Below are 11,221 nucleotides of genomic sequence, written 5' to 3'. Positions count from 1 at the left end.
TTCTGAGAGTTCTCAATTGGTTGCACAACTACTTGGAAGCAATGGCAGGCACCTGAGCTGCCAAATGGCAAGAATTTAAGATTGCACAAGTTTAATCAATATGAGTTTGGATTTGTCACTAACCTTGTCTTGTGATTATGGTTTTGACAAATTCACATGGATAAGAACACATACACTATTAAATCTAAGTGTCATAAGGTTTCTCTCCGATTCATGAAAATGATGGTGAGGAAACACTTTCACTAAGTAGATTTTAGCTAGATAGCAATTGTGATATTTGCATTTTCAAAGTCGTTAGTGGAGCGTGTGTGGTTTACCGGCACACTAACATGGACTTGTGAGAAGTGGCAAAGGTCTAAACAATTAAGACTATGATTACGGCATCCCTTTTCATAGTTCTAAAATTGTTTAGACACACATGTGAGCTATCTAAGAGAGGTGTATGATTTTGATAAAGTTTTATCAAAACAATCTAGTATCAGAAATCTGAACTTTGGTAAGAAAGTCAGCTGATTTCTGAGTACATGTCAAAGCTAGTGGGAGCATAAGTGTTATGCTAATAATCATCATGTTAGTGGGAGCATGATAATTATGACAAAGGTTGCAAGTTAGCAATGTTAATTATAGAAAACAAAAGTTTCAATTCGTGAGGTTGCAGGGGTTGAAAAAGTTGTTTTGCTATAATTAAGGGAGAAGAAATTATACTTCATTTCAATTCTAAAAGCTTAGATTGAGATTTTAATCGTATTTAATCAAGGATATATATATGAATTTCATGTTGGAGTGGCTCAACACAAGGAAATTATATATATGGGTCCATTATTTGCGTTCTAAAATTCGATTATGATTACGACATCCCTTTTCATAATCTGAATTTTGAGAACTTGGCAAATTGAAATGGAAATATTATAGCAAAAGACTGGTTTAGTCTTTATGTGAGACATCATGAATCGTGTCCCATATGCTTCGGATATAGGATCGATTACATGTGCTATATTCATCCTTTCTAAAATTTTCCAAATGCCTGGGGCATTATGAAGGGAAAAGGTCTAGAATTGGATATGACTAAAATGATTAAGCAATTGTCGAGGACAATCTAAGGTTTACCAATGATTGGTTGCTCAAGGACAGTTGGAAGTATAATGTTAATTCTGGAAGGACCATATTGACATAATCTGTAAGGAGGCAACTCTTGTTCAGAAGTGATAGTCAAAATGGAATATGGAAATTATTCAATCTGTGTAAGATTAGGAAACTTAATGAAAGAAGGATGTTTCCAAGGAGCTAATCTCCTTTGGAATGCTCTGTAATGATTGTTGTCAAGTCTTTCTGACTTTGTGCATAATCATTAAGAGGATCAATGCATGTAAGTTTAGAATTTAACAGATTTCAGTAAATGGCATGAATTTGGAATTCTTGCATTTGCAGTAAGGATTTGGGACTATGAAAAGAGGATCATTGGAGTGATGTTCAATTGATCTATTTTACAAAGTAAAGATCATAGACAAACATAGTATGCATACTTGGTGTATGGCATGACTAGTGTTTAGAAAACATAGTGTACATGCTTGGAGCATGGGACAACTATTGTTTTAAATTCAAGTATAAAGTTGATAAAACCGAAACAATGAATAATGAGTAATTAGTATGGTGATAAATAAAAGTGTTTATTTATATTCATAGGGTTTGATACCATATTTGATTCATTTATTCTTGTGTTTCACTTTGCATGTTTTGACTTCCAGAATAACTAAGTCGCTCTTCCTGAATGATTAAGTTATTCAAACCATCCACAGTCGGTCATATGTTGGAAGTAGATATGAATCAAGACTGTCATGGGTTGGTTTGTAGAGGTCCAAGTTGGTGGACAAAAGTGGTGCTACAACACTCATGAGTGCTCATAAGTTCTGAGTATTGGATTCAACCCGCGCTCATATGAATCGCTTCATGGATTTTATCACGAGTGATCATGAGACGATAATATCTTATATTCTTCAAACCTAGAGATATGAGTTGTTACTATGAGTTGATTATACATTGATTGCACGAAAACGCATTGGTGACTCGATGTTATAAAACGTGCCTTTGTGTATGATTCAACAAGTAGTAGAACAAGCCATATGAGTCGAAGTTTATCCATTCCTTTTACCTTCGGGATAAAAGCGATATCTGTGGGCCCCTCGATGATTTAAAGATGATACATGTGAGTGCTTGGCCAAGCCAGGACTGATTTGATTTGTTCAATCAGTCAGTCATCATGAATCGGAAATCGGGAAACAACAAATGGACAGAGAGAATGATTGATAATCCATGTCTCAGTCCATATGATATCTAGAATGGAGGAATATATGATCCCTTATCTAATGGACAAGTCATTGACAAAGGTCAGAGTTCATCGACAAGGTCAGAGTTCGACAGAAGCTTTTGAGAGCTACGATTGCTGATCGGTTCCTGAAGTCATACGCAATAATAGTTTTAGACTTATCCAAGTGGGAGACTGTTGGATTAATGTCTAAGTCCATAACTATAATTGGTAAGACTTGACCCGACCCGGCATGGTCCATTTGGGTTGCATGACATCATGCATTTGGATAGACTATAATGAGAGAAATAACACTTAAGGTTGGTTAATATATTATAAGTTCTAATATATTAATAAGGTTATTTAATTAGTATTGATCAAGAATTAATTTGGAATTAATTAAGTGATCAAAAGGAGACTAATTAAATATATGGGTTGATTGTGTAAATCATTCATTCTTATATATGTGGGCTTGTGATCCAAGATTCCTTATGTTGGACAAAGTCCATGGGGTGACCCATATAAAAGAATCCCATGGCTCAAGAATCCCATGGCTCAAGAAATCGTGCACTAATGTGTGAGTGTGAGGGCTAGACGATTTCAAGGAGTGTTCAAGTTTCTCTCAAGTTATTCCAAGTGTATTTGGTGTTGTGTGAACCATTTGAGGTGTCACACTTGGGGCACTAGGCACTCAAGCTTCATGAAGACATTCTACATCAAAGAGGTACGTATTCTATCTTGTTATATTTATTATTTTGTATGCTAGATTAGGATAATACCTTGGATGTTCATAATTGTATGTATAATAGAGAAAACATAGATCCAAGGTATTTAGGGTTGCATGTACACTTAGGAGTGTTAGAATGTTCATAACCCAACACAGGTTACTAATGAGATTTCATCATCGGTATTTTTTGGATGAAATGTAGGGGTAATTTGGAAAATTTTAATTGGGCTACTTGGTGTATTTCCCCTTTCTGTTGTCTGTAATTCTGTTTTTCGTTGTTCGTTTTTAGCTCCGTCTAGCTGGCTGCAATGACGTGAGTCTTTTTAATGCATTTGTGGTTTCCAAAAAAAAAAAAAAACTAATGAACATTTAATGAATTAAACTCTATAACTGTGAGATATCATATTGCAAGACAATCAATGAATGTTGAATTTAATGCTCATTAATTGAGTTCTTCGATGATAAAATAATCATTTTAACTATATGTTTCATTAAACTTCATAGAGTTCGTTGTGTTGTAGGAAAAAAAGGATATATATATGTTTCGAAAGTAAAATAATGATGTAACAATTTATTAGGGGATACTTGGTTGGGTGCATCTTATGGAATTACGGGAAATTGGAATCTAATTCCACCATTTTCCAATGTTTTTTTTAACTTTTAAAAAGGAATTGAAATTGTACATGAGATAAACTTTTTATCAAAGGGTGAAAAGTTCATTCCATCAAGAGGAGAAAGGAATTAAAATATAATTCATGAAGAAAAATATAAGATTACCATACTATCCTTTTTATTTTTAACAGTACAGATGAAAACCCTCTGTCACCACCCATTGACATCGCCACCACTACTACCACCACCACCACCCACCACTATTGTCATTACCACCGCTGCCACCACTCACCATTACTGTCACCATACATCCACTAAAATTAAGCAAAAAAAAACAAAGACAACTTCGTCATTTTATATTATTCTAATTTAATTTCCTACCAACCAAACAAAGTATGAAATTATATTTAAAATTCATTTCTCGCCAACCAAACAAAATATGAAATTTGATTCCGATTTCAAACATATTTCAATTCTTTGCATATTTCAATTCCTTCAAAAACATTCAACGAACCAAATATCTTCTTAAACTCTAATAAATTCAAATGCGTTATAAATGCCTTTAATTAAAGCGCTCATCATGCACCATAATGAGATGAACTAAGAAATGGATTTGATATTCACTTTTCATGCACAATACTTCATCTTTATTAGCTTAATACCATTGACATCGATCGAAGATAACATTTATATATACTCCATTAATCTTTTGTCTTTTTGTTTCTTACCTGTTGATTTCTTTATAATATATGTTACCATAAACATGAAGCATATGTTCCTTAAAGCACGTAAAAAATATAACCTTGAACTATAAATCTTATGTTTGGCTAAACTTTGCTCGTAAAGAAAGAAGTGAGACCCACCTTTGGTTTTTATTTATTTAATTTATCAACTTGAAATGGAGATTCCTAATTGCACTTGCTTCTTTTCTTTTAATATTTTCAGATGTAAATACTTTATTAATACAAATCAATAAGTAAGTAAATATACAAATCTTTTTGAAAAATGGAATCATATATGATTTTAAGGTGAATACTTATAAGGTGTCAAATCACCATTTATTTTTAATGATTGATAGAGTTAATATACCTTCAGATTTTAATTCATTCGTGTCAAATATGAATTAATCTTGACTATATTTATCTTAATAGCATGTCAAATGAGTTGATTTAAAAAACTTTTAAAAAGAATATAGGTCAAACTGATGGAAGATGTTAAACATCTTATAAAATTGTTTCATTTAACAAGAGTGGCTTATAACTTTAAATAGAGCTATAAGGATGTTCACAAAAATATTAAATATTAGGGTAAATATAGGTAAATGATTCAACTTTTCGGTATATGTTGAAATGACTATATCATATCAGATTAGTGGCGGCCATGGTGTGTGTGAGTGGTGCCATCGTCAAAGAAAACAAAAAGATTAACAATTTATTCATAGTCAAATAGGATCTATCAATCGGTTAATCATCAAACAAATGTCGGAATATGTTGGGTCAAAAATATGGTTTATATTTTGCTTTTCTAGGAAAATGTATTTTTGTGTCTTGGACCGTAAACAACTTGGTGTTTACGGTCGTATACGTGTTTACGGTTGTGTTTACGGCCGTAAACAGGTTTACGGCCGTAAACCCATTTACGGCCGTAAACGCAGTTTGCGGCCCAGTCGAGTATATATAGGGGTGAGGGGTGTGAGGAATAGATTGATGAACACATAGAATAGAGGAGCTTAAGTGTGTGCATTTGAAGGTGTTCTAGAGAGAGAGAAAAGAGAGTGTGTGTTAGTGTGTGTGAATCTTGTATTTGGATCTTCAATCATATCAATACATACAAGATTCATCATCTTCTTATTCTCCTTATCTTCTATTTGATCTGACATCATCCGTTTGATTGGGATTCTGCACCATCAAACGGATCTGATTGATACACAAGCAGATTAGGGACTTACAAGTGGTATCAGAGCTTGGATTGTATCACTCATCTTTGTCAGATCTGGAGCCGATTTGACCTTATTTTGGAAAGATTCTTGCGTTTTTGGATAGATCTCTGAAAATTAGGGGGGGTTTGTTCTTCGCGTTTTTGATAAAAACGAGTTTTTGATCGAGTTTTGGAGCAAAAAGAGGTGAAAAACGCTGTTTTTCACGTAATCTGCGAAGAGTTTACGGTCTTTGAAGGGTTTACGGTCGGCGGCGGCGGCGGCTAGGGTTTCCCGGAGTTTACGGCCGGAAATAGTTTACGGTCCGGAGTTCATGGCCGTAAACGTGTTTACGGTCGCCGGAGTTTACGGTCGGCGGTTTACGGTCGCCGGAGTTTGCGGCCTCGGCTCGGAATTCGGCTCGGTGATCGGCTTGAAGGTCGGCTCGGTCAGCAGCAGTTTACGGTTCGCACCTCAGCCTCGTCCTCGCCTCGTACCTCGGTCTCGCATCTCGTTCAGCAAGCTTCGCAGCAGTCCTCGTAGCACAGCAGCTTCGCATTAAAAATATTGAAACAGATTGGGGGGTGCCGGGGATCGAACCTGCGACCTCTGGTTGACGAACCCAACGCTTTACCAAGTCCTCTAGCAACGCGTTTGTTCCTTCCCTCCCAATTTTAGTTCAAAAGCACTCCCTTTCGTTCCTAATTTCGCATTTTTTACATTTTTAACCCAAAAATCAATTTTCTTTATTTTAAAATTCCATTTTCAACCCAAAAATTTAGTTTTTAATTTTTGACTTTATTTTTTAACTTTTGACCTTAAAATTTTGACTTTGACTTTCAAGTTTGACCTTTGACTTTAAACTTCGACTTTCTCGTTTAACTTTTAAATTTTCAAATTTAGCTTTTCGGTTTGACTTTTCACGTTTGACTTTTGAGTTTGACTCTTTAAATTTGACTTTTAAGGTTGACTTTTGAGATTTATAGTCAAAGGGCATTTTTTTGGGTTTGACTTTTAAGTTCTAGTTGTGCTTTTAAATGGTTTTTGAGGTCTACGAGGGAATTGAAGACATGAAAGAGAGTCGTCAGGAGATGTTAAGACAAAACTTCAACATGTTCGATTATATCCCTGGAGAAACCCTGGAAGCTCAGTTGCAGCGATTTACCACACTCACTACTGAGATGAATATAGTTGGGATCTTCTTGACTAAATCTGAGATAAACAAAAAGCTATTGAATTCACTTCCGAAATCGTGGGATATGAACGTGGCTGTCATCAAGAAGACAAAAGATCTCAATCGTCTTAGTCTTGCTGATATAATTGAAGAACTTGACGCTTTAAATTGTCGAAAAACAATGAGTTCCGCAAATATCCCGGTCAATGAAGTTTCATGTTCTCAATCATGTGAAGTTTCATGTACACTATCTAGTGAAGATACGATTAAATTTCTTCGGGAACAAATTGATTTATTAAAAAGAGAAGTTGAGGACCTGAGATATGAAGGATATCAACTCAGGAAAGGACAGAAACCCCTGAAGGCTGAATTAGAAACAAAAATAAAGGACTTTAAGAGAATTAAACAAGACTACAGTGAAAAATGTGAACATTATGATTATATCAAGAGACAGAATGCTGAGTTAATTACTGAGCTTCATACATTAAAAGGGCAATTTGAAACTGCAAATTTTGATTTTAAAAAGTTTGATGTATCAAGCGAAGTAGTTGCCAACATGATAGACCATTGCATGCAATTTAAACATAATCAGTCAAAGGGTTTAGGATACGATAATGTACCTCCTCCTTTTAATCATATATATCAGTATCAACCTTTGTCTAAAGAGGAGATTGCCAACGAACCATTCATGGTTTATGGCAAGCCATCTGGTTTTGTTTCAGGAGGATTTATTAATGTTGAAAATGCTAACGTTTCTACTTCCCCTGCAGATCAATCCTTTAATCAATCCAAGCAAGCAGCTGAAGAGAGTGTGTCTGATAGTAAAGTAGCAGAAGATGAGAACAAGGAGAAAACCATTGAACAAACCAACATCTCCTTGAGCTCTGAATCTGTTGTTTCGAACTCAACTGCTTCTGATCAACCTGCTGTTGAGAAATACAGACCACCAAGTCCAGTGAAACAGAGTGCCTCCTGCAATTGTGCTTGTGGGAACAACAAGAGACAAGGCAAAGATACGACACCAGGGGCAGGAAGAAACAACTTCACAGTGAAGAAAAAGACATGTTTTCACTGTGCAACACCTGGACACATTGCCAGAAATTGTCCTAATCGCGCATATGTTCCCTACTATGGACAAGGCTGGCAGAACGCGCCAAGAGGGGGATACTTCAAAAGAAACCCCTCAAGGTCACGTTCTGACCATGATGACTGGAACGCGCAGAAGGCCAATAATCAAACCCACAAGGCCAGGAATCTAACTCCCAAGGACAAGAAGGGAATGTCGGCCAAGAAGCCCAATCCAAGAGATGCTCCAGTGAAACAAAGACCGGTTAGGTCAAAGTCATCTCAACGGCCGGCATCAAGTTCAAAATCAAGTACCGAGCCACCCATCGGATCGAAAAAGAAATGGGTTAAACCCAATTACAGATGGGTACCAAAGGTTCAGTCTCCCAAATCACCTAATGACTCTAATGTTTCTACATCTTCTATTTCTGATAAGCAGGATATGTCATGGAAGAATGTAACTTGCGTAGATGAAAAAGGTCGACCCAGTTTCAAAATGGACTGTGTTCCAAAGACCAACTAATCTCGCTCTGTGTCGGAGCAGCTATGGAGGCATATCATCAGACTTCGGTTTGTTGGTAGTGGCTGTTCCAGGCACATGATAGGGGACATCTCTCAACTGTACAACATTCAGATCTTTGTTTGAGAGTATGTGTCCTTTTGCGGGAAAGGAAGAAAGGAAGAGATCACAAACGAGGTTAGTGCTTAATGACATGAAGAATTTTCGGATCTGTTATGAGATTACGCGTGCTGTTCTCAGACCTTCTGGATGCAAATTCAATCGGTGACTTACGGTTTGAGTTTTCTTCTCTATACTCCTGAGTTTTTTCTTAAGCTGATTCGCTTTTAAAGACTAATTTTTGTTTTAGGATAGTTTAAATTTGCGCATTTACTTTCGTTTCTCTCCTATGCACAAATTTAGGGGGAGAAATAAAAACAAAACAAAAATTAGAAAAGTTTAAAAAATCCAAAAACATTAGAAAATCAGAAAATCAAAAATATGTTGTTAATGAAATGTGCTTGAGGGAGATGTTTTGGGAAGTGATATAATCATGTGATAACAGGCAATCTGAATCTGTGTAAGGGACTGAATATGAATTGTCTAGGCTCTGTGTTCGATGCGCTGGTAGGCACGAGAGATTAAAATGGACTTGACTAGGCATTAATGAACTTAAGGAATCCAGAGACTTGAAAAATCTTGACCTAGATAGATCCATTTAGCCAGACAATACGACGCTCAGATAGGTTGAGCAGGTAGATATACATGATAATCCACCGGTCACATTAAAGTAATCTGTATCTAGAACTGTGGTTTAACTCTTCCTCGATGTACGGACTTTGTCCTTAATTCCGGTGTTGATGGGGCGACTGGGGAATTCCGATAAAGTAGGTCTGTAGGAAATTATTTTCTTGCTTTCTTTCTGTTAGTCATATGTTGCCTCCTCTGCGTGATTGAAATACATCCGACCTGGACTGCAACATATGCAACTCTACTTCTCTGCATCCTCTATTTATGCAATTCTTTCTGTCTGTTAGCCATATGTTGTCTCCTTTGCGTGATTAACCATCCGACCTGGTACACAGCATATGCACCATTCTACTTCTCCATCCCTCTAAATCTGGTTACTCATATGTTTCACCCTCTGCGAGATTGGAAGAGATCCGACCTGGGTGTATAGCATATGCATTCTAAATCTATCTTCTCTCTTAATAATTGTCTGCTCACCCGATGTAAGGAGTATTATGGAAGTCCTTGATTACTGGAGCATATCAGGAAGCGGGAAACATGTTTTGATACAACTAAAACTGAACACTTACAGATTGTCTGTAGATTTCGCTGCTCAATTTAGGTGGACAACAATATCCCTGGTCGTCGTCAGCTGAATGGTCCTTAAGAAATATTATCTAGGAACTTAGGATCACTTTGTCTTATAATTAATAGTGTGTCCTAATTTTGTCACAGTTTTTCGTGTTTAAGTGGACCACAATACCGACGATCGACCAGACAAAGACGTGAAGATAAAAGGTACCGACAAGCGGATAAAGGCTGTCTAAAAACTTTGATCCCAAATCATTCTTAAAGTTAGATATCATTTTATTTTTGTTAAATTTGTTCATAGTTTTCTTCGAATTTAAATATTAGGGGAGAATTAAAAATTTTAAAAACCAAACAAAAATCAGAAAATAAAAAAATCCAAAAATAGTGTTATTTCTGTTTTATTTTTTTTTCAGAAAATATGAAAAATCCAAAAAAAAAAATATTGTGTGCTAAATTTTTCTTTAGTTTTGTTTTGTCTTGAATAGTGAATTCAGGTAAAGATGAAACTCATGGAGTTTGTGTCGAAGATTTCTAAGCCAAGGCTTCATCCGTGATCATCGAAGAATTCTCATTCGAAGGAGCAAGAAATGAAGATTATTCTTTCGACATTCAATCTTTCAACCCCAGAAGCAAGGTGAAGCTGCAATTGAAGATTATGTGACGGATTGCATTGAAGCCTCCTCAATCAGCCCGCTGCTATCTTGAACCTGCTGAAGTGATCCTGAAGATTAGTTCTCTCTGATGTTCTCTCTGAAGATTCTCAAACTGAAAGCATTATCTTTCAAGAATCAGTACGTCAAGCCTCCTCACCCAATGTGCGTTCAATGCCAAATTCTGAAGAAAAGCTCAAGTGCTCAAGATGAAGTCATTTATTGAAGATTCATCAAGTTCATCTTGAAGTTGTGAAGAATTAGAAGATTAAAGTTGAAGCCAAAGCTCCCAATGAAGATTAACAAGAAAAGCCAGCTACTTTTTAGGGGGAGCTTGTTGGGTCATTTAAGCAAAGAAAAGAAAGCTATAAACGAAGGGGGAGATTGTTGGGTCAAAAATATGGTTTATACTTTGCTTTTCTAGGAAAATGTATTTTTGTGTCTTGGACCGTAAACAACTTGGTGTTTACGGTCGTATACGTGTTTACGGTTGTGTTTACGACCGTAAACAGGTTTACGGCCGTAAACCCATTTACGGCCGTAAACCCAGTTTGCGGCCCAGTCGAGTATATATAGGGGTGAGGGTTGTGAGGAATAGATTGATGAACACATAGACTAGAAGAGCTTAAGTGTGTGCATTTGAAGGTGTTCTAGAGAGAGAGAAAAGAGAGTGTGTGTTAGTGTGTGTGAATCTTGTATCCGGATCTTCATTCATATCAATACATACAAGATTTATCATATTCTTCTTCTCGTTCTCTTTTATTCTGATCTGACATCATCCGTTTGATTGGGATTCCGCACCATCAAACGGATCTGATTGATACACAAGCAGTTTTTGGGGACTTACAGAATACCATCGTAATGAGGAATCAGTTGTGGAAGAACATAAAGAAGAAGAAGTTGAATTACATGTGCCAAAAAACATGGATGAAGTTCATGAAGTTGTGGAAAAACCTA

Source organism: Lactuca virosa, chromosome 3, assembly GCF_052849685.1.
Source record: "Lactuca virosa cultivar CGN04683 chromosome 3, Lactuca_virosa_CGN04683_v6, whole genome shotgun sequence".
NCBI lineage: Eukaryota > Viridiplantae > Streptophyta > Magnoliopsida > Asterales > Asteraceae > Lactuca > Lactuca virosa.
Note: the sequence above shows the minus strand (reverse complement) of the source record.